At 35.3% G+C, this 25,499-nt stretch overlaps 1 protein-coding gene and 1 non-coding gene across 10 annotated transcripts in view; one reads left to right on the forward strand and one right to left on the reverse strand.

Annotated features, from left to right (window-relative positions):
• Magi2 (membrane associated guanylate kinase, WW and PDZ domain containing 2) overlaps nt 1-25,499 on the forward strand; it is a 1,289,418-nt gene that overhangs the window by 925,749 nt on the left and 338,170 nt on the right. The window lies entirely within an intron of this gene.
• On the reverse strand, nt 12,212-12,285 carry Trnag-ccc (transfer RNA glycine (anticodon CCC)). The gene has a single exon. It is a non-coding gene; the product is annotated as a tRNA-Gly (tRNA).

Below are 25,499 nucleotides of genomic sequence, written 5' to 3' on the forward strand. Positions count from 1 at the left end.
GTACTTTCAATGTTTTCTGTCACAGTTTTCTGAGACACAAAGACTTCCCCAACCCTGAGATAACACAGGTATATTTTGTAAAAAACTGCTACAAGTAATAAGTTCAAAAGCCTATAAGAAGAAAAGTAAATTTTGTCTACCGTCAACCATACAATGATCTTTTAATGCCTCAAAGAATCCAAGGAGTCCATTGTGGTGGGGTTGCCCCTTACCAGAACTATGCAGCTTTTGTATTAGCAAGCTGGTTCAGCAGTGTTAACTCAGCTCTTTATTTTCCCCATCCTTTGTCCTGGAAGCCAGTCTTGTTGATGGGTACCTTGTTTTTAGGGCTCCTCAAGAGTCCTTCTGGCAACTGGGCAACACATCAGCTGTCTCCCAGGACTCTAACAAGGTGACTGTTTGCATCATCAGTTTTCACATTTGGTCAACAGTTCCACAATTTCATCCTCGAGTTCCTTCAAAACTCTTGGGTGAATGCCATCTGGTCCCATTGATTTATTTATATCCAGTTTGTCCACTAGACTTGGAATACCTTATGTGTTCCTTGCCACATGATCTATTACTCTGACCTGTATAGCCCCAACTTTCCTCCTTTCTTTCTCTTTTATCTGATCTTTTTTATTGCTCAAAAAGTCATCACACTAAAACAGGTTTCCCCATCTCATGAACTTAATTCTATCATATTTTCTTACTCAAATTTTCCTGATCATATTTTCATTACTCAAATTACATGGCCAGATTTAGAATTTTATTTTTATTACTCAAATTACATGGCCAGGGTGTGACTAGCCCTTCTAGGTAAAGTTTTGGAATAGGTGATAGTTGGAAGTGAGTAACGAGGTTGACAGGATGGAAGGAAATACATGTCCCCCAGTCTGTCCTAACATTATGATAACTAACCATCCCCAGAGTCAATGAACTAGAACTTCAACCAATTTGACCGTCATCAGAAAAAGCAAAAAATAAAATCTCATTTCAGACTTTGGCGATTGAGTCACAGGATACAGAGAAGGAGGCAGTTTGTTATCTCCCACTGTGGTTTACGGTTTCATTTTGAATAGAGTCTTCCTGAAAGATGCTGGGTGTATTCTTAAACTTTATTTGCTTTTTATTTCTCAAGAGAACAGTTGTTTGTTCTGAGGGTCCTCCCATTTTTGTGAATTTACATATTTTCTATTTGAAGCACTCTCCAAATTTTTCACTTCGTGGAGTAATTCTTTACTTCTTGTTCCTCACTTCCTGCCAAGAACCATTGGTGTGTACTGTTTGGTAATTGCCACTGTTAAGCCCTCTGAAGGGCCTTTATTCAAGTGTTAGATTTAGTGATTCTAGTTACTGTTGTTCTGGTAGCAATAAAAAGGCAAATGATGAGCTGGCTTTCAACAAACAGTCCTTTATTGGTGCCAGCACTACCCTGGACTAACTCCACCCTAAATCGTCGTGGCATGCAACTATAGAAACTCAAAAAGGTTTGAATAATAGCAGGAACTCCAGACTAACAAAACAGCTAGTGTACCCCAGTGTCCTCTGGCATCACCCTCCTGTCAGGACAAACTGGGTCACTTAAATGCCTGCTTATACTAGACTCCCTCTGATCAGCAGGACCTCAGTCCCCTCTCTGAGGCCTCCCACAAGGCTGTAAGCAGCGTGGCTTTCAGCACTGATCCCTATGCAAACACAGCCCAGTTCTTCCTGTGCTCTGTTTTCAATGTTCTCTCTTTCTGAGGTTGTGTGGGGCAGCCTCACCCCAACTTTTCTGATAATGGACCTCAAACTGCTAATATATGAGCCTAAGGTATTGTCCCTTACTGTTCCCAAAGCTGCTAGTCTTTCCAGATGTTAAAGTGACCTTGGATTCTCTGCAAAGGTTGAAAAAATGGTCAGCTGTCCTGGGCCTTTTCCCTTACAAAAGGAGCATGACTCAGTCCCAGACTCCATCTCAGAGAATTACATCTTTTCTAAAACCAGCCATTCAGCTTGTCTTCTTAACCTTTCTCCCCACAGTGCTTTCAACAGTGCTGATCAATTTGTGTGGGTACAGATACCAAGATGTTACCCCATCCCAATTGTCACTGTCCTTGTTAGTCCTATTATTCCTTGCACACACACACATACACACACACAGTCATGCTCACTCCCATCTACATGCATATTAATGAACAAACATAGACCAATAGATTCCCCAAAGGGATATCCATCAATTATAAAAAGTCTTATTTTTATGGGCTCTGCAAGGACACTTCCTTATTAGTATTTATCCAGGGTTCCCCTAGGCAAACCAAATATGCTTCTTTGTAGATAATAAAAAAGAATCTCTTCTTGTTAGAACTCTCACAAATGCAAGTACTAATCTGGCATCACTTTCAGAATTAGAGGGTTGACCCAAGACACAGGAAGTTGGATTTACAAAATGCAGATCCACATCTGGGAGCATTGCATGTGTGCTTATTCACCTTCTGGAAATTTCAGGCTGATTCTTGCTTAGTATGATCATGCATAGCCTAATAACTATCTAATAGCATCTTACTAAGCAACCCCACCTTTTGAAATAGATTATATTCACAATTTTCAGATGAGAATACTAAAACTAATTCTGCCATCAAACTTAATCATCACTCGCTCTCCTAAAGAAACAGTGGTTTGTACAGCACCATCTAGTTCTGTACTGTCCACTAGGGTAGCCACGGGGCACATAGGCTATTTATACTTAAGTTAATTAAAGGGAGATTAAAATTAATTTTTGAAATTGCACTGACCCTATTTCACATGCACAATAGTCACATGTGCTAGCAGCTACTGTATTAGTAGGAATTGTAGAACTTTTCTATCATCATACATAGCTCTATTGAACAGTTTTCACAGGTATCCCCACCCTTGCACAGTTGCTCTTTTCAATTGAGAGCATTCAAGCCCTGAATTTTCCTACCACATTTATCTTTCCTGCCTTCTAGCACCCTTCCACTCTGCTAACTGATCCCACTACATGTTAACACAGTTTTATCTATTTGTCTGTATATGTTCCTTTGAAAGGTTCCATAATGCACTTGGTTATTGCTTAGCAAGAAAATACAGAATGTCTGCCATTCTTCCAATTATGAATATTTGCTTCACTAGTATCCAATTATGCCGTGCTCTTCTATTGCCATTTCTTTATGCATTTGCAATGAATTTTGTTTTGGGTGAATCATAGTGTAATCTTTTGGAAGACATTTTAAACCGCAGTTAAGCTCATCATGTATAATACCAACCATGTCCTTAACTCAGCTGTAGAGAAAACAATATGGAGAGTCCTGACCAGGTCCTCAGATGCACAAAGTAAGAACCACATCGCAACTGCTGCCTGAGTGACAGTGACTAACACTTGTCACTTATGGTGAAACACAGCCTGAGTATAGAGATTTTTTTATCAGTATAAAAGAAAAAATATTAATCTCAGGATGAATAAAAAGTAAAAGCTTTGGATCTAAACTCTACACCTCAAGTCTATGCATCTAGAGACAATTTATCCAACATCTTCAAGTCCCTTTCCTAATCAGTAAAATAAGCACAATAGTGTCCACCCCATAGGATGATTGTTTTGACAAATGAAAGAACAAATGTCAATGATTCAGCACTTACTAAGCACCTTTTATATAAGCAATAGATTGGATGAGCTTATACTCTCAAATAACTCATAGTCTAGTATGCAAAAATTAAAATAATAACACAGGGGAGAACATCAAGCCTTTCAGTGACTAAGTAAAAGGTTGGAGGTAGAGAAGTAAGCAAGGAGTGCCTGATGAACTTTTGTAGGTGGGGATAAAGATAGATCAGGGAAAGTTATCTGGAAGGTCTATTAAAATAAATTCCTTTCCCTACCTTTCAATAGCAAGTTAAAGGCTCAGAAATACAGGCAATGAATGATTTTATTGGTTTTTTTTTTTTTTTTTTTTTTTTTTTTTGGATTATCAGGAGCATGAAAGGGTCTTTATTTAGTTTGCTTCAAAATAAAATAACAGTCTTTTAGTAAATGTGCCTCAGAAAATAGCCTGATACCAAAATATTCACTCTGACCTTCCTCTAAAAACAACTCTATTTAGTTACTTACCAGTAATAGTAGAGAATGGATCTGTGCTTCCTGATCCTATCCTTACCTTTTGTATTATGATTTTTATCTTTTTTTGCAAGACAAAATGAGAATATATTGTTATGTTTTCAGTGGCCCACTGTCTTAGAAGTTTTGTGCTGTTGTAACAAAACACCTTAGATGGGATAATTTACAAACAACAGAAATTTATTTCTCCTGGAGTTTGGGAAGTCCAAAATCAAGATACTGACAGTCAATGCTGATGAAGGCCTGTTCTTCATGGATGGTACCTTCTGTGTCTTAACATGGCAGAAAAAGACAAAAAGGACACAGTGTCCTCACATGACAGAAAAGATGAAAGGGCTAGGCAGCTCTCTGAAACCTCTTTTATAAAGACATTAATTGCATTCATGAGCATGGAACTCTCGTGGCTTAATCATGTCCCAAAAGACTGTATCGCTTAATATAGACACAACAAGGATTAAGTTCCAACATGAATTTCGACGGACACAAACATTCAAACCACAGTACCACCATTCACAGCTTTTTAACTATCGCTTCACTTTTTCCTCACAAGTTTACAATTATTTTAGGAGACAAAAATTTATTTTAGGGCACACCACTCTACACCCATGACTAAAATAACCTAAGAAACCAACAGAGAGTAAAACACTCCATAATAAACCCTGGAATAAAAAAATTTGATATGATAGTTTATATAAAGTTGAAGCAATTTTTTAAAGCATCAATATTTTCTAGTGGTATGTGTAACACAAGTGGTACATGTTTAATATGTATCTCTGAACCAGATGTCTTCTTTGCACTCATGGGCTGGCCCTTTCTGGCTACATCACTGCCTCATTCATCTGGCTATGGCACCCCCACATCATGCCATTGTGTGGGAATCTTTTGCTTCCTTCCTTCAGATTTCCACCAGCTGATCTTTATCATTGCACATACCCACTTCACTCAGGACCATGTTAGACCTTGTCAACAACTCCTTTGACATTGCTTCAGACATTTGTTCTCTCTCACACATTGGCCAGTTCTTGCCTCTGGCAGTCAAAATCCATGCTCTAAATTCATGCTCATTTTTACCCCAAGATGTAGATTTCATTCTTTTCTATTCTGCTCCCTAGAGCTTGGAATTACTCCCACCTCCTCCCACCAACAGATAAGCCTCTCAGAAATCCTATCCATCAGGGAATCTTGAGGCCCTCATGCCAAGAATTAAACTATATCCCTGACCCATGATAAAGCATTGAAATATTAAAACTAGCAACTTTTAAAATTCTCTTTATTATTGTAAAAGTATGACAGGTTTAGGTCTTATAGAATTTGTTAAATGCTTACAGTCTTTAAAAGATGGAACTTCCATATAGGTTCAATATACCGATTATTCTCACTTTAAAGTCCCCCCCAACTCCTTAGCACAATCCCTGCTGGATCTACTTTCTCCTTTTTGTAGGGTTGAGTATGTCTTCTGTAGGGTGCATGGTGCTAATTTGGGACCGTCTGAGCATCTGTCAGAAATGCTTCTTTCCATTTTATACTTTAGAATAAAAAAGGGAACAAAGAAAATATATTTCATGCTGAATGTAATAGTTTCCTTCCATAGAGTCAGCTCTATTATTTTGACCTTGGGGTATTAAGTTATAGCATCTGTTACATACACACAGACAGAGAGAGAGAATCATTCTTAAAATCTCTCTACTTGATGCATTCTGTATTCAGAGCTAGCATAATACTATCTTTATTTCATTATCAAATATTTTACAAACCTCTTGAAATACCATCTCTCTCCCCTCAGTGCTGTACCCAGCCATGCAGTTTAGCTCATTTGGATGAAATGGAGGTCAATAAGAATTTATGCAATTCTATAGGTCTCAACATTCCCTACTTGGTGCAGAATAAACTTATATAAAGGTATAATTTAATCTTATTCATGTTTATCATTAGCTGAAAATAAAGAAAGATGAGGCACAGGGCTTTTGATGAAGCCTTAAAATAATTATTGGATGTATGTAAATAAAGGCATTAAGCAATTTTTAAAAGATTAGTAGATAATTTCATGATTTGTTAAGTTAGACCTTTTTATGAAATCTATTATCATATAGCTCTGTCCCTGTCTCACTGAGGTTAAATCAGGGCATGTATTTTTCACATAATAGAATCAGTGAAACCTCATTATTTAAATGTCTAAAATAATTATCAGTTGGAATTCTGAAGAGCTATCTCACCAACTCTTAGTATTTACCTATTTCATGTATTTTAAATTCAAGTACTATTAAAAGCATACTTAAACAACATCAGTTTTAAACAATTGCCAAACCTTTTTAACCTTTTGTTCTAAAGCCTGGTGTAGGTAGGTCACCAAACCTTAGAAAGGCCAGGGCTAGATCTGCCTAATATCTATAAAGAGCAAGTAAAATTCTGTATAATTCTACCCCTTCTAAGCCAAAGTAAAGGGTGTGGGCTATGGGGATGGTATGTGTATGTTGCATTGCCCTTCTTTCCTTTGGTCTTTTAAAGTTAGGAATTATTGGATTCTGTTCTTCTAATAAAAGTAATACATATTTTACATGAAATTTAGAAAATATAGTACAGTCCATAAAATTAAAACCAACTGTGATATTACCATTCAGAGAAAATTACCCTCATCTTTTAGTATGTTTTCTTCCAGTCTCTTCTCTGTGTGTATAATTTTTGGTGTTTTTGTTAAACAAAATTAAATGATTACTCTGGATATACCATTTTGTATTTTTTTACATAGTGTACATTAACATATTATATATGTATGTAACAAATATTGATCTTTTTCCTTATGCCACTAAGTATTTTGTACAATATCAATCATATTTTTTCAAATTAAATTCAACCATTCCCTTATTTAGGGGTTTATAAATGGTTTTTCAACTTCCTAAAATAATGCTTCAGTGACTAATCTAGGACATAAATCTTTCCTTATATATCAGTTGCCTTCTAGCACTAGAATACTGTGGGAAAAGATGCTCAAATTTGCACCACCAAGAAATAATTCATTATTTATGTAGCTTCTTACTAAAAATTTGTGATGGCCTGAGTATTTTTCTATTGTCTTTAAAATGTGCTGTATAAATTCACTACTTAGAACATCCAGACAACCCTTGGGTGTATCTAATAAACACATGTCCAAATTCTGAGTGAAAGTCCTTGATTTTCCACATTCCACTGAAATGTTTATACAAAGATATACGTGGGTTTCTGAATTGCACTGTGCTTGCATAGCACGTGACAGTGCTAATCCTGTGACTGACACCCACTAACCAAGAGCACCCACACACATTCTCTCTGGGTTTTCCTCTTCCTTCTGAGGAGTCTTACCTCCTGTTGACCTTCAGTCTCCCTTGCGCTCTTTTTCAGGCTGTTCATTTTTCCCATACCTTCCCAACCAGCCCCATTGCAACCCTTTCTTCAATGACCCCCAATTTTAAATTTCCAGAGAACAATTATTTTGAGCTGCAGAAACACACCCCCAGCTGCTTATTAGGCATTTGCACCATGGCATCGGGATGTCAATATATGCAGGACCAAACTTGTCCTCTTCTTCCACTCTACTTCCCTCAAACCTCCATTGTTTCTCTAATGTAATAACTGAATAACAATCTCTCATGATGGTCTAAATGCAAATCAGCATATTTGTGATATATAAATGAACATAGGTAATTTCATTTTCTTTACTAATTGATTGAATCTTTTGTCAATGAATTGGCACTTATCCAAAAATATATTCTTATTAAAATTGTTACATTTTAATTGTTGTTATTGCTTAAACCTGTAATTTACAGTGAATACTCATTGGTCTATCAACCATGATTAGTTATTAGCCTGCTGTCAACTTTAGTTGTAACACGAGTATTATTCTATTATTGATATGTAAAGACCATTCCAAATACCAAGTCAAAGTTGATCCTTCCATTTTCCAATGCTATGTTTTTTAACACCAGAAAATTCAAGGTATTTTCAGTACTAGAAATTTCTTAGCTCAATGGCCCAGGTTTATGGGCTATGTTTTCTGAAAAATACTTCAACTTTTACAAGATAGTATTCTCTTTAGTGCATAGTGTAAAATGAAATGCTATGTAGTCAAGTTGTGTTATGCCAGTCAAGTTCTCGATAACATCATTCAATCTTCCTTTGATTGGCATTGAAAAGGGGCTGTTACATAGTGTTTGTATTAGTTTTCTATTGCTTTAACAAAATACCTGAAGCTAGGTGCCTTATAGAAAAAAAGAGGTTTTTATAAGCTCACAGTTCTAGTAGTTTAAGAGCATGGCATCAGCTTCTGCTCAGCTCTGATAAGGCCTGATGGCAAATGGTATCATAATGTCCAGATATATGCAAGAGTGATCACATGGCACGACAGGAAGCAGAGACAGATTCAAGGGTCAGGCTTGCTCTTTTATAACAACTGCTCTTGCAAGAATAGTTTAACTCTGTGAGGCCAGCATTAATTTCTTTTAAGGGCCATGCCCCCAATGGCTGAATTTCCTTGCACTTAGCCCCACTGGTTAAAGGTTCCACCACCTCTTAATTCTACTACATTGTGACCAAATTTCCAACATAAGAACTCATCAGGGACACACTGAAACCATATCCAAACTGTAGCAGAGCTCATTGCTTGAATGCTTAAAAAAACTATAGCTATTCTCTTTTTGAGTAAATGACCAAAATTTCTTTGCTAAAATGCTTTCAACTATACTATTTTATAACAAAATGTATATTTCTCTGAGGCCATTTTTTTCTGGACTATGTGTTTTTGTCCAATATTAAGCATCTGTCGAAGGTTTATTACTGAACATCAATGTAGTGAATTATCCTAATATGATAATGACAAGATTTATGTTTACTAAATTACTAAAGTTCAAATATATTATATTCCTCTGCTTACAAGCAAGGTTTTGATATCTTTCAACTTTTGACCTAATGCTTCTAGCTGTCATCCTACGTGGAAATTCTTTCCCACAGAATCTGCCTTAGATCTTTGTTTGCTTTTATTTTCCTTACACAGAGATTTCCTTCTCATCTTCCTCTAATCCCTGAGCTATGCATCCTGTCTGTTTCCTGGAAGAGCTGTTCATCTTCCATCCATCATTCAACTCTTCTAGATTCATTCATTTATTCCTTCAGCAACTCTGTACAAAGCACCGACTATGTATCTGAGAAGTGGCAGGAAATAAATGGAGAAGTATCCTTGGTTGCTGAATGAGACTGATTTATTTTTTAACCAAAATATTTAGAATCCAAACTCTGAACAGAGGCAATGTGAAATGCTTCTTCAAGGAAACAAGGATGATTAAAACATAACCCCCCCTCTAGGATTGTTTGATCTAAGAGGGAAGAAAGACATGTTGACAAATGTCAGCTGTGCCATAGAGAACCAAGACACTTATCATGATGACGTTGCAGTGCAAATCTGAAACTTTATCTTTGTATTTGTGATTTTACTACCATTCTAACAGTGGATTATAACATTTCGATTCTAATCCCATTTGTTCAGTAACATCTTACCAACTACTCTTCCTTATATTTTAATTCCTTTAATGTGTATCACTCAGTTTAATAAATCTTTTTGTTTTTAAGTAGGGAAAATAGAATGATAGGAGGACACAAAATTAAAGCACACTACCTCTCCTTTTTTTTGGTTTTGGCTCTCCTGGGGACTCTGGACTCAGTCTATCCACCTCCATTCTTTGCATGTAAATATGTTTCCCATTAATGACAACTTCCCTCCAGGATTCCAGCTCAACAGGACACAGTATACAACTTCAGCTCTGTTCTATTATTCCTAATCAAATATAATAAACTCCCTCACATTTTATTTTTTTTTTTTGCTAATATTTCAGAAAAAAATAGCTTAATGAAATAACAAATGTATAAAATTTACAGTGTACTTCCTTTAATAACAATGGACCACAGACTGGGATCAGGGTGGCTTGGAGGAAGCATATACACAAGAATCCTGGTACAGCTTGACCTCTGTGTGTCTCATCCACATGTACACTACTATTTTTTTTTATTTTTACACATTGCATTTGATTCATTGTACACAAATAAGGTTCAACTTTTTGTTTATATGGTTGTGCTTTCTGACAAACCTTTCTTGCTTAACAGATACAAAAAATAAAACTTGTAAATGGGGACTTTAAAGAAACTGTTCAGCACTTAAAAAGATTGACATAAAATATTGTTTTATATCAAAAATTGGAATGACTTGTGTGCAGTAAAGGTCTTTGTTCAGAAAGTACATGGCTCAGGCTTGATGTTTTCTTTCCTCACCTCTTTATTCTTTTAAGAATTACCCCTTAATTCTTCAAAGTTAATTAACTTTATGTAAATTGACCTTTTTCTGATACTTCTCAAATATTATGGGAAAGTACAGCTTTCAGAATCTGATGGTCTTAGATTTAGATTATTACTGTGTGAGTTTAGGCAAGTTCCTTTACTTCTATAAGCCTTATTAGCATCCTTGTCCATAAAACAAGAGTGCTTTCTTCTTCATCCTTTCGGACATGTGTTTTTTCATTCAACAAACATTTATTGGGTATTCTGTGTACTAGAAATTATGCTGAATAGTAAGGTTATCTCACACATATAAGCACACACACATACAAACACACAGAATCCCAATCTTTATAGTACTTATAATCTAGTCTCACATATAGACAGATAAAAGTTGTAGTATATTTTGATAAGCATTGCAGTGGAAAGATACTATGAAAATAACAGAAAAGTTAAAACATTGTGAGAATTGAATAAAATAATATCTAGAGAGTGTCCAGCAGTGCCTATTTAAGTAGATACTGAGCTATTGTGGTCTTTGGTCTCTCTGTCAATATTCCAACTTCATCTTTACCCTCCTCCTTTCCCACAAGAAGGTAAATTCATAGATGGTGTCTAAGCAGCAGTATCCAATAGAAATACAACCTGAATTTCATATATATTTTTAAATTATCTAGTACTCATACCAGACAAAGTAAAAAAAATTGAAATATATTTTAATACATCTGATTTAACCCAATATACCCAAATATTATCATCTCAAGATGTCATCAATATAAAATTATTTCCATAACTTGAAATTATATATTTTATTAAGTCTTCAGAATTCAATGTGCATTTTATACTTATTGCATCTCAGTTTGAGCTAGCTATAGTTAAAGCGCTCAGTAGCCACATATCTAGTGGCTACCAAGTTAAATGGCATAGGTTGATGCTTTCTAATTGACTAGGGTTATGCTTTTTGAGAGGCAGTGCACTGGAGGTAGAAGCATCTAGTAGATCTTTAATAAATCAGCATCTTTTTCATTCTTTTCTTTAAAGATAAACTCGAAGTTATGGCTCTCCTCCAGATCCCTGCCACGTTCATATCCCCAATTAACGATATAGTAAGGGAGAAAAACTAGAAAGTAGACAACTTACAACATAGTTATAATTACTATAAAAAAGATTAAATGTATGTGTTCTTGAAAGTAGATTTTAAGAGTTCTCACCACACACAAAAAAAATGATATATGAGGTAATATGCATGTTAATTAGCTCAACTTAGCCATTCCACAATGTATATGTTTCAGAACATCATGTTTTACATGCTAAATATTTATAATTCTTTATTTTTTTAATTAAGTAAATAAAAATTTTAAAAGAGAAGAAAAATGTATGTGAAATTAGGCTACAAAGATCAAGGAGATAATCACCAATTACCTGGAGATGTCTGGAAGAGTTTCCACCAAGTACTTAATTCAGAAAAGTCTGAATATCCCTTCCTTTTCAGTGTCTCCTGCTTCCATATAGACCATGCGTCTTAGCTCATTTCCTGTAACACAGTACGGTATTCCCAGGAAGGGCCCCAAATGTTATGTCCTATCTGGTCCAGTTAGCTGCAAGGAACTTTCTTGAAGTCTTGTCAATAGTCAAATCTCTTAAAGGATGATTAGAAGTAGTAGCTCAATTTCTTGCAAACCTCCAACTCTTTTGTGGGTTGGTAACTTGCCTGACTACTGAGAGGCTCTGACAGCTTCTGAAGATGTACATCCTCCAATCTTCCATATGCTTCTTTTTTTAATTTATTTTTTATTTTATTTATTTATTTATTTATTTATTTATTTGTAGTGCTGGGGATTGAACCCAGGGCCTTATGCTTGGGAAGCAAGCACTCTACCAACTGAGCTACATCCCCAGCCCCTATATCCTCCATATGGAGTTCCTGAACCTCATCATTGGACCAAAAGTCAGGAGGGCCATGGTGTAGAAGTGTGAAGTCCACAGAAGAAAATGCCCAAAGACCTTCTGCTCATACAATAACTTGGATTTGGGAAGATAAAAATACATTTTAACAAAAGATAACGTTTTATTCATTAGATCTTTTTCAAAGTCTGTACACCTAGTGTGGCAAGTTGGATAAACAAAGAGCAAAAGTGTACACCAACTCATTGTGCTCTCTGTGACTATCTCCTTTGACAGATAACTATTTAGCAGTCGAACTCACTGAGTGGAGTATCATCCAAACAAACCCCAGGTCTGCATTGGCCCTAGGGAAAGACAGCATGGCCTCTCCAGAACTTTTCCTTTCCCAAGAGTGCAGAATTCCTACCTCTACTGAGTTTGTGGCAGACCTTTCAAAATAAGTCCACAGTGTGATTTTTGCCTTAGTGGTTGCTTCTTTGAGAGTATCTGTAAAACCAAGGTATAAAACATTTATCTCTAGATCTGAGTATTTTGGACATCATCACCACTTTCTTTAGAAGAGGATTTTATGGCTCTTTCCTGTGCTGTATGTTCATGACTTCACAGTGTTATAAAGAAACACATAGAAAATTCTCGTATGTGTATTTTTAAACAGGGGCAATGAATATTATAATATTATGGATTTGAGAAGATAAGTAATATTATATGTCAATGGACATTGAATTTCCCTTTCAATCTTAAAAGTGTTTATATTAGACCTCACAGTTTTATACTTACATATCTAAAATAAATTTGCAGCAATACGAAGTGTTTGACATGTGACAAAATGACTCTCCCTTGAAGAAGAAAATGGAAAAAGATATGAACCTATTATAGTAGTTTACTATAAGTTACTATCAATTTTTTTCTTCTTCATTAATATTCTGAAACTTTCTCTGTTTTTAACGTATTGGAATCTCTCTAGGAGGAAGAGTCAGGTCATTTTCAACAAAAATAATTTAGACATATAATTATTTTTCAAACTTCAATGTGTAATAGGCTAAAAACTAGACCAGTATTTTGTATTTTTATCTGTAGCCCTGTGAATAAAGGCAATTCTAAACAAAATTCTCATGTTTTTTGAAAATTGTTCACCAATTCCTCATTTTTGTACATTTTACAGTTCAGAGCTTTTTCTAGGTACACAATGTAAGTACTAACTTAAAAGGCTTATTTTCTTTTGTAGACAATCATCCATGTATTTTCTTTATAAACATTGCAAGTGAATCATGCAAATATGAAAAGTCCATTGGTAAGGCTTATTCAGAGTTTTTAAGAATTTTTAAATCTAGAAAAATATGGGTTTCATGAAGGCAATGAAGGTATAGTCAATTATTTCAACAGTGTATTAAAATGATTGGTGTTTTTCTCTAAATAAGAAGTGATGTTTTGTTTTAAAAGGCTAAAAATGTTTTGTGTTTAAGTCTAAACTAATAGGTAATATCATAATATTTTCTATAATTTTCTAGATTTCTCTAATACTTTGTAGGGGGGAGGGAAATCCCCCCCGCCCTGCTCTCTAACACTTCATTGAAATGAACTGACAATAGATTGCCAGAAGTAAAAGCATACAAATTTATTAATATGCACAGAGCACTCCAGAAAGTGATTACCCAATAACCCAGTAAGATTCAGAAAGTTATATGCCCTTCTTCACAGAGGAGAGCAAAACAGGGAAACGTGGGCAATTTTGAGGGGTAGTAAGTGATTTTTCAAGGGTTGTATAGGCCCAGTTAATAGCTTATGACGAGGTCTGTTTTGGAGTGGTGACATTCCTGTGTCTTCCTTCCTATGATATGAGTTTAATCTTCTCTGGTTAATGGAATCTCACTGAGGGGATCGAAGGCAATTGTGTTTCTGTTTGGCAGAACTGGTCGTTAGGTAGATAATGGAGTTTCAGAGAAAAGCTCCTTCACATGCTAGGGTGGCCGGGTATGGGATGAGAAGCAAGGAAAAGTTACACCTGGATTGGAAGGCAGCTTCTAAGACCTTCCAATTACCTGGAATTCAGAACTCAGCATGTTAATGCGTCATACTATGTGATATCATTTTCCAGGCCCCAACAGTTCCAGAACTCTTCTTAATACATTTAGTATGCAATTTGGAAAGAGGCAACTGAAATTCCACAGTTTTCCATTAGAATGACTTGGTATATTTTGAAATCTTAGGTAAGTTCTGAATAGAAAGTATATCTAAAACAAAATAGAGCTTAATTTAATTGATCAAAAAACTACCCTACTATTCAAATATTGCCTTATAAACTAGGTGGTCAGTGTCTAATATTGTAAGATTTGCAGTTAATTGACTGATTTTTATCTCCACTGAAATGCCTAATGAAATCAGAAACTATTTTCTTTCAGAATAAAATTATTTCAGATATTGCCACAGAAAGTCTCTGGCATAAAGTTGACATTGAAAATTGGACAATAAGTAATACTTTCTGACTTAAAATGAAACTAAGCCTAAATAAGTTTAAAGTAAAAGTTGAACCTATATTTCACTTGAGCAAAGTTGTGGTCTTAAATTATCCAATATTTTAGTGAAAAATGCTATCGAGGGAAACGTATCCTTAGTGATCTAAAACTCCAATTCTTTACAGTTCTCAAGTGAGGGAAAAATTATTAACATGTTAATCTGACTTTTCATGATATTACATAAAAGACTCAAACAATAAGTTCAAATCAGATTTGAGAACTGTATTAGTACATTTATTGCTACTATAATGAACTACTTGAGGTTGAGTACTTATAGAGAAAATGAGTTTAACTTGCAGATCTACAGGTTTAAGGGCTCAGCACCAGCATTGGAGTTCTTACCAGAATAACCTTAATTTCTTATAAGGTTAATGACCCCAGTGACTTAAGGATTTCCCACTAGGTCCCACCATTTTTAAGAAATAATTATTAACTCACATTAATTATACAGACTAATGGGATTCTCGGTGACATTTCCATTCATGCATATATCGTGCTTTGTTTTAATTCACCCTCCTTATTACCCTTTTACCTTCTCTTGCCCTCTCTTTCTCTTTCCTTTCCCTTCTTTTCTCCCTCCCTATCCTCTTCCTCTTTCTTATTTTTCCATGAGAGAAAACATGTGATAAATACCTCTGTGTATGACTTAATTTTGCTTAACATGATGACCCCCAGTTCCACCCATTTTCCTGCCAATGACTTTATTTCATTCTTCTTTATGACTGAATAATACTCCCAGTGTTTTCTTTATTCATTTATCTGTTGACAGGTACCTAGACAGATTCCATATCTGGACAATTGTGAATAGTGCCACACTAAACATGGATATTCAAGTACCTCTTTTATATTCTGACTTCATTTCCTAGGTCTATGCTCAGGAGTGTATAGCTGAATCTCATGATAGTTCTTTTCAGATTTTAAGGAACCTCCATATTGTTTTCTGTAGTGGCTCTAATAATTTACATTACCATCAACAATGTATAAGTTTTCCTTTTTCTCCACAGCCTTGCCAGAATTTTTTTATAGGAGCCATGTTGACTGGGTGAGATGGAATATCGATATAGTTTCAATTTTCATTTCCCTGATGACTAATAATACTGAGTATTTTCAAATATTTATTGGCCTTTGGTATTTCTTCTTTTGAACAGTGTCTGTTCAGGTCTTTAGTTCATTTACTGATTGGATTATTTGTTGTTTTGTTAACTTTGGGGGTTCTTTATGTATTCTGGATATTAATCCTCTCATGAATCACTGTCAAAGATTGTTTCCATTTGATAGGTCATCTCTACCCTCTGTTGAGTTTTGTTTGCTATGCAGAAGTTTTTAATTTGATGTAATCCTATTTGTCAATCTTTGTTCTTATTTCCTTAGCTATTGAAACCTCATTCAGGAAATCTTTGCCTGCGCCAATATCTTAAAGTGTTTTCCCTCTGGTTTCCTCTAATAGTTACAAAGTTTCAGGTTTTACTTTAAGATCTTGGATCCACTTTGAATCAATTTTTCTGCAAGGTGGAGAATGGATCTAGTTTTAGTCATCCATTTATGGTTATTCAGTTTTCCTCACATCATTCGTTGAAGAGACTGTCTTTTCTCCAGTGCATGTTTGTTTCACCTTTATTGAGAAACAGATTACTGTGGAAGCATGGGTTTATTTAGTCCTCTGTTGTGTTTCATTGGTCTATATTTTATGCCAATGCCATATGGGTTGTTACTATGTCTCTGCAGTATATTTAGAAATCAGGTATTGCAAGGTCTCCAGCATTGCTCTCTTTGCTCAGGATTGCTTTGGTTATCTGAAGTCTTTGGTGCTTCCATATGAATTTAGAATTGTTTTTCCTATTTTTTCTGATGAATGTCATTGGTATTTGCATGGGAATTATATTGACTCTGTAGATGAGCTTTTAGTAGTATGATCATCCTAATATTAAATCTCCTAGTTCATAAATATGGGAGGTCTTCACCCTCTAGAGTCTTTTTCAATTTCTTTCTTTGATGCTTTATAATTTTCATTGTAAAAATTTTTATCTTCTTGGTTAGGCTTATTCTTAGACTTCTAAATTTCTGTTGAGGTTATTGTAAATGAAATTGTTTTCCTTAATTCTATAGAAAAGCTACTGGTTTCTGTATGTTGATTTTGGATCCGTCTACTTTGCTGAATTTGTTTATTAAAGACACTTTTTGTAGTGATTATAGGGTTTTCTAAGCACAGAACCATGTTCTCTGCAAACAGGGATAATTTGACTTTCTCCTTTCCAATTTGTATTTCTTTTATTTCTTTCTTTTGCCTGATTGCTCTGGCTAAAATTTAAAATATTATGTTGAATAGGAGTGTGAGAATGGACAACCTTATCCCATTCTTGATTTTAGAGGAAATGTTTTCACTTTTCCCCACTCAGTATGTTGTTGGCTATGGGTTGGTCATATGTAGCCTTTATTAGGTTGAGCTGTGATCCTTCTATACCTAGTATGCTCAGGGATTCTATATGAAGGGATGTTGGATTTTAGCAAAGGCTTATTCTCCATCTATAAGATGATCATATGATTTTATCCTTGATTCTATTTATATGCTGTTTAACATTAATCAATTTGTGTATGTTAAACCCTACCAGCATGTCTGGAATGAAACCAGTTTGATCATGGTGCATAATATTTTTATCACGTTATTGAGTTTGATTTGCAAGTACTTTATTGAGGACTTTTGCATCTAAGAATAGGTAAGATGATATCAGTTGAAAATTCCAAATGCAGAAATTGGAGGAAATAATAAGGTTTATAAAGATATGTATGTGTAGATATGTACACTGACATATATGCACTGATACTCCTATGTGGCTAGCAGTGTACTAGGCTTCTCAGAGAACACATAGTAGTGGGAGACAGGTAAATAAATAGCTTCAATAAAATAGAATCTTCATAATAGAGCATTCTACGGAACTAGATGCAACAATTCTGGCAAATGTGGAAGTACTGGGATCAAAATAAAGGTATATAAGAGTGGAATCTTTGCAGTCTAAGGAATGAACAGTACTCAACAAGACAAGGTATAACACACTGAAAGTAGCAGTTTCTAACTTATTATCCAGGAAGGAAAAAATAAATGGTAAGGAAGTAATGTGTTACCTACTCTTATTCCACTTACACCCTGCTTGGTGCTAGAATACTTACCTCAGCCTTTGCAATTTTTACAGATCAGGAAATATTCATACATCTTAAATTCTGTGAAATTTAAAATAAATTGCTGAACTATCTGTTCCTTGCAATGATTTCTTCTGTAATAAATTCTATCCATTGAAAGAAATAGAAATAAATATAACTGCATAGATAAAATCTTCTCAAGTTATAAGTAGAGCAAGAAACCTTAAAGGATAAAAATTTTAAAAATTAAGAAAACTTCTCAACATATATAACAATGCAAGCACAGAAAAAAATTAGCTTTTTCATAGACTTTCTACATAAGTGCTCTAAGATAAATGGGCAAAAACCACAACAGCTAATTCAACAAAAAATAAAATAAAAAAAGAGAGAGAGAAAGTTAAAATGTGTAATAAACATACAAAAAATTTAAGCTAGCTACTATCAAAGGAATGCAAATTAAAATATTGATCAGTTCCATTTTACATGTGCCAAATTAAAAGATTATAATCTTCAATCTTACCACAAGGTAGAGGTTACAGGTGCACAATGATAATCCCCAACTGTTTGGGGATTTATCCTTTCCTTTTATTTTCCCTATACGACTGGCCCATCTTAAAATATACTTGGTTTTATCCTTGTTTTCTAGTCTCCAGGGAATTTTGTTACTATTCCTTGAGGAGACTAAAAGCACCCTAGGGTTTCATAAAACCAAGGCTCCTAAGAGTTAGAAAAGATGTTGTTTTTTAAATGAATAGAAATGAGAAGATGGAGGTAGACTTGAGAATTATCATGGAAAACCTTACAAGATAGACAAATAAAAGGAGGAACTCTGCTTTTCCTAGTTTCATGCTTTGGTTTAGATTTGACCCTGGTGGTAGGGGTCTCTCAACAGGAACTGTCTGGCATCATGTGAAGCAGCAGGATTTCAAGGGAGATAATATACATTACTTGAATCTTGCTTCTCGAAACCAGAGAAAGGCCCAGAGGACTATTTAAATGTGAATTAGTAGAATTAATAATTTAGTTCTACCAAAAAATACTTCTCCCCCAAGTCCAGTGGCGCACACCTGTAATCCCAGTGGTTGAGGAGTCTGAGGCAGGAGGACTGCGAGTTCAAAGCCAGTCTCAGCAACAGTGAGGCACTAAGCAACTCAGTGAGACCCTGTCTCTAAATAAAATACAAAAAGGGCTGGGGATGTGGTTCAGTAGTTGAGTCACACTTAGTTCAACCTCCGGTACCCGCCTAAAACAAAACTCCCAATTGTGTACAATAGCAATGTCATGTATCATTTCCCACACATAAATAGCGTGATAGACTCAGATCTCATTAATAGGAAATATTTATTTCACACTAAAGTTACTTATCATTAAATATTGCCCAGAGATTTTTAGTACAAACTGAGTGACTGAATTATATCACCTCATGAACCTAATTGGCTCTAGACCATTTTTTTATTTTATTAAAAAATCCTTTGACTAAAAACACAAGATCCGATTATGCATTTAGTTTTTTTTTAATTTCCTGCACTCATTTTCACAGTCCTGATAACAAGTGATTGAAAAAAATCAGAACTCCACACTAAATAACTAATTTTAGTTCAATAAAGACTGACAAGATATTCTAATCTGTTTTATGAGAGATGATTTGGGCTGAATTTAGTTAAAATGACTTCAGTAAGTGGATAATGGAATATTTATCTATGTTGGAAGAGAAACCTGGGATGCATAGCTTTCTGCTGCTGCTGCTGAGAAGTTTTAAGTAGGAAGCCTCCAGTCACAACGGACCATTATGTTTCTAATTGCCCTTATTAACAGAAGAAAGAGAACTAAAAGATTTTTCTCTGGAGAATCTTAGACAACCTGCTGTTTTTAAACAAGCTAGAGAGTATTGGTCAATACATTTTATATTTACAAGTTAGGTTTATCACCAAAACAACAATGGTGAGACAGAACACTGGGCAAACCAAAGGCAGTCAGGTGCTTTGTTTTGAACAAAATGTGGACTTTAGTCTTTTCTACTTAGGAGAGAAACTCCACAAATGTGTCTCTGCATGTGTTTTTTGTTTTGCATTGTTTTTTTTCTTTTTTGTTTTTTTTTTTTTTTTTTACCTTGAGTGTTCTGGATCTTAAATATCCATTTAGCTGATAAGCAGTGATCAAACTGTGTTTGCATTTTCTGTCCTTTGTAAATATTCTTTTAGAGGAATTACCAACTTCTATTACCAGTATTGATACAAATGGTGCTTCTTGCCAGAATATCAACACTGAGCATTCTGTACTTGAAATAGTGCTGTATTATGTATTTCATAGCATGTATGAGGAAGATTTCCATCCTTAGCAGAAGAATTTTCCAATACTGGAAGTTTTATGTATGTGTGTGGCATTAGGTTAAAAAGTCTTAATATCTGTGTGTGTATATGTGTGTTGTGTTAGGGATAGGAAGTTGGAGAGTGTTTTTTTTTTTTTCCCCCATTGAATTATTCCTTGATATTATATAATTATCTAAATTTTCTTATTCTGCACTCTGAGTCTTTGGCTCTTTATTGCATCTATCATTCACTAACTCTGTCACGTATATCCATTTTTAGTCACATTTATTTCTAAAATCTCATATTTGAAAGAAAAGGATCTTACTGATTTAAAAGTAAGGAGCAAGAATTGCCTGATACCAAGAAAGTAAAATACTTAGGAAGATGAGAAAGTCCATTGTCAAAGAAAAATTGTAGCAAATGGGGTTAAAAATTTAACAGGCACGGAGACTTTATTCAAAACTTGCAATAGGGGAGAGAGATTGATTCACCTCCCTTGAAACAAAATGCAGAAGGATTTTTAAACGCTGTGATGAGCTCACGGAAAAGTACTGGAGGACTTCAGGGGAGCATAAGGTGAACTTGACCATTGTGGTTAGGACATCTATGTGTACTAATTGACCCTTATCAAAACGAGGCTCCTACCTTCCCAAAGAGTCTGGGAGATAGGAAGCCCAACTTTCTTAATTATTTTTTTTTCAAAAGAATGCTTCCCAGTTATTTGAGAAAGACATTCATGGATTATAGAAGATTTATATCTTGAAGGAATAGAGAGAGAATTTATAATTTTCAAGTTTTCTAAAGAAAAATGCTCTAAGAAAAGGGTTAGGGACCTATAGTCAGGAAGAAAACCATCTAAAGTTTGTTCAAGCTGAGGGGAATATTTAGGCTGTCTTGGTTAACCAAATTTTGGGTAAACTATTAGATTACAAGAGATTTTTCTAGACAGGCATGTTATGTGGCAGTTAATATTAAGAATTAGGTCAAGTTCAGATGTGTTACTTTAGCAAGCAGCCTCCAGAACCAGAGGTGAAATCTGCATTAGATCATTGAGTCAACTCACCTGTTCACATGATACCTGAGTTGACTGAATCATGTGGTTTTTGAGGTTCCTGGTTTGTCTTTGATCACGGATTATTTGATTGAGTCTGACATTCCTTTGAAGAATCTTCTACCTGATTATAGCATGTAGATATTCAATTTGTATTCTTATCTTTTTCTCATACAGCACACATTCATCCATAAAGTTTAGCTTCATGAAGGATTTATACCTCCCTTTCCCCCTCTTTGATAAGTAATTAGAACCTTATGTTTCCTAGAGAATGTCTAATTTTTACATTATAATGCTAGAAGTGAATATAGTAACCATAGTCTGCTACAAATTAGAAATAAAAGAGGATGGAAATATACAATATAAGGCCCTCTACTTTTTTTTTAACACTTCTTAACACTTGTGAACTTATCTAGAACTTCATGAGGCTGCCTGCTAAGGTAACAGAAGCATGACCTTTTTCAGTCTTAAGATGTGAAGTTATGTGATAGATGTTATTGGAGTCCCTATCTTCTTCAGTTTTGTATCTCAACCTTGTAAATATGTAAATGTTTTAAAAATGACAGACTTGTTCCAGAGTCTGAACTCTATCCAAGGTTTCCTGGAGCTCCTAGGGGTTTACATTCTCAAGGGCCTGCCTCAACCTAAAGTTTCACTTATCTAACTCTCATTTCTATTCACACTTCACTTTCCATGACTATTTCCTTCTCTAGACCAACCCAGATGTGGAACTCAGTTTTCATTCATTGGTCTTCCCACAAACCCCTCACCTAAGCATTACCTTGTAAATTAGTCAGTGTTCTTAGAAAAGAGCCAATAGAATATGTGTATATGGATTTATTAGGTTGGCTTCCAAGATCACAGAGGCTGAAAAATTCCATGGTAGTGGTCTTCAAACTGGAGAGTCAGAGAACTTACCTAGTAGCAGAGCTCAGTCCAAGTTACAGGGAAATTAATGGGGAAACCCCAAGCCTGAGGCCAAGGCCCCAGACCCTCTGGTACAAGTCCCAGAGTCCAAAAATCCAAAAACATGGAATCTGATGTCCAAGGACACCAGCAGAAGAGAATTCTTCTTCTTTGGAAGAAAGAATTAGAGAGAGAAAGAGAGAGAGAAATACCCACACAGATTTTTTCCTTCTTCAATTTTCCTGTTCTATTCAGGCCCCAGAGTACTGGATGGTGCCCACCCACTTCCCCTCCCCCATTTTCTCTGAAACAACACAGACACACCTAGACATAATGATTTACCAATTCTGCAGTCATCTCTCAAGCTAACCAAGTCACTACTCATAATTAACTATTACACAAGGCAGTGCATTAAAAGAATTTATTAATGATGTGGGCAATGTAAGACAATTATATTCATGCAGAAATTTTAAATGCAAAGTTAAACATTTTTACTTTAGCCATTTGGCACCAATGGATTTTCATAGACTCAATCTTCCTCTGCCTCTTCTTTACCCTACCACAAATTTATCTTCATTCCTCATGCAGAACAGTTTTAACTTTCCCTTTTCCATGGTCTCCTTTTAAAAAGTAAGGCTTTTAAGGACTTACATCTTACCATGAAAGAGTGTTATCATGGTATTTCCCTGAATATAAACATTCTTGTGAAAAATCTATTGCCAGCTATTAAAATAACCATCTCCATCCCTCTCCATCATTTTATGTCCTTTTTTATAGTGTTATCCGGGTGTGGGATGCTAGGTTTAACATGCTCCAAGCTCACATGAAATTAATTGTATCCAAAAGCTAAATTTGTAAATAGGAAGCTAAATGAAAATGTGCATCATTTATTTAAGGCACCCCTTTGCTCAATACTGAGCTAATAAACATAATAGAACTCTCCTAGGACCAAGAATAGAGATTTAAACCTCTGTTCTTTTCTTTCCTGGATTCTGTACAAGCCATGGTCCTTTCTGGTATCACGTCACCCTCTTCAATTCAAAATTATTTCATAACAGATTGAGTGTGTTTGTGTGTGTGTGTGTGTGTGTGTGTGTGTGTGTGTGGTTGTTGCTGGGGATCAAACCCAGGGCTTTGCACATGCAAAGCAAATGGTCTATCGCTGAACTACGCCCCAGTTCGACATTTTATATTTCTAAGTGTTCACATTCATTTTTTTTTAATTTCAAAAGGGGGCACTTACTGTCTATCAAGGCACTGTCAATCTCAAGTAGGGCTTAGAACAGTAAACTAGAAAATAAATAGTAAATGTTTATATGATAGAAAATGCTAATAAAATAAAGCAGGGTGTTGGATAGAGTAAAGGGAAGATAATCCCTATTTTAGATGACATGGTCAAGGCCTCTGTAAGTATGTGTATTCAGAGGGAGGTTTGAATGATGACAAGTCAATTGTGAAAGTATCTAAGGAAGAATGTTCCTAGTAAAGAAAAAGGCAGAGGTAAATACTATAAAATGGCACTTAGCCTGACACATGATACAATGTGACTGGGATATAAACAGAGCAGAGTAGTAGAACATGGAGTCGAAGAGTAAGAGAAGGCCTTGTAGGCCCTGTCTGGAGTTTGGATTCTTCCTTAATCACATTGGAGAGCATTTTTTTTTATGAGATATGCTTTTTTCTAATTTGTATTTTCCTAAAATCCATTTGCTTTGTGGAGATTATATATTGGCTATCTTAAAACTTGAAGAGTCATCTTAGAACTTCTGGTGCCCTTTCTTCAAATTGTCCTCTAGGCTAATTTAATTCATGTTTCTTGAGTGCTTCCTATACTCCTGGCATTGGGCTAGAGATCGAACAATATTGAGCACATGGTTTCTACAGCCAGGAACACACAGGCTCAAGCTGGTTAATTTTGTACACTTTGTATATGTTCTTACATGAGCTTTTCTCTGGATCTTGGATACTGTCTATTTTTAGTTCCATGCTATATTCTTTCATCCACAAAAGAAATGTTTATGATGTACCTGCCTTCCATCATATCCTTGACATTTGTTTTAATTGCATGATAAGTTTTCCAAGTTCTCTTTAGTTATAGAAAACCAAATTCTTAGTAGAGAATAGAAAAAGAACAGTTCCACTATAGAGCTTTCCTTTTAAAGTGAAAATCCAAGGTAATTCAGATTGAAATTATTTTAAGTAGCTTGTGAAAATACCTCTAATGCTCAATTACAGAATGGCGTTTCTGCACTGGGTCAGGTGTACCTCCCGCTCTTGTTGCCTTGCAAAGTGCAAAATGCACGGCCTGTCAGACTGCCATTCAAATAACCAATGACTTGTGTATGTTGGCTGAACTTAAGAAGCTGGGTGATGAAGATGAGTGAATTTTGTAAGAAGAATGCTGGGAAAGAAACCAAAAGCAAAAGCAAAACCAGTTTTCTGTTGAGGATAAATCTCAGGAAGCATAAAGTGGCAGCTTGTACTCTTGAACACTCATCCTGCTCCCTCTCTATCTTCCTTTAAACTTTCATTGAACTTTAATTTTTTTTTTCTTTTTTTTTTTGCGGTACTGGGGATCGAACTCAGGGCCTTGAGCTTGCACGGCAAGCACTCTATCAGCTAAGCTATCTCCCTAGCCCTTGAACTTTAAATTTTTAAGATTTTTTTTTCAATCTAATATGCTCGCTCTCTTTTTCCCTATTTTATCCTGCTAATTCCCTCCTGTAAAAATCTACTTTGAAGTAAAAGAAAAGCTCAGTTTTCTGAACTTTCATTCTTCTTGGGGCCAAGAATATGTCTCAACAAATTCCTTTCCTTAAAAAAAGAAAGAAAAACTAGCACTTTGACTGTTGAACACTTTGGAAGCAATTGTATATTGTCTCTTACAAATCCAGTTTTATTGTAGATCAAGTACTGGTTAATGGAAGCACTCTAGACCACCTCTCACCTTTGTGAAAAGAACTGGTTCTTAATAAATTTAGCAAAGTGGGACTGTAGAAATCTTTCAAGTTTCATAGGAATATGTGTTCCTTTTACTCCTGCAAATACACACATCAATAACTTATTTGGAGAAAAGCCTAGATGTCAGGAATACAGAGGTCACTGAGAAATGTAGCTATAGAGATCAATGAACCAAGTGGTCCCAACAGTGCCCACTGTCAAATGGTGAGGAAAAATCAGTCATCACCCTACAAGTGTTGAGGGTGGTAACATTTGAATGAAGGGCTATAAAAATATAGCAGTAGCTGCTTTGCTAATAGAAGTCAGGAGACACTTTTAAGAAGGATAACAAT

This window comes from Sciurus carolinensis, chromosome 8 (genome assembly GCF_902686445.1).
Source record: "Sciurus carolinensis chromosome 8, mSciCar1.2, whole genome shotgun sequence".
NCBI classification, from domain to species: domain Eukaryota; kingdom Metazoa; phylum Chordata; class Mammalia; order Rodentia; family Sciuridae; genus Sciurus; species Sciurus carolinensis.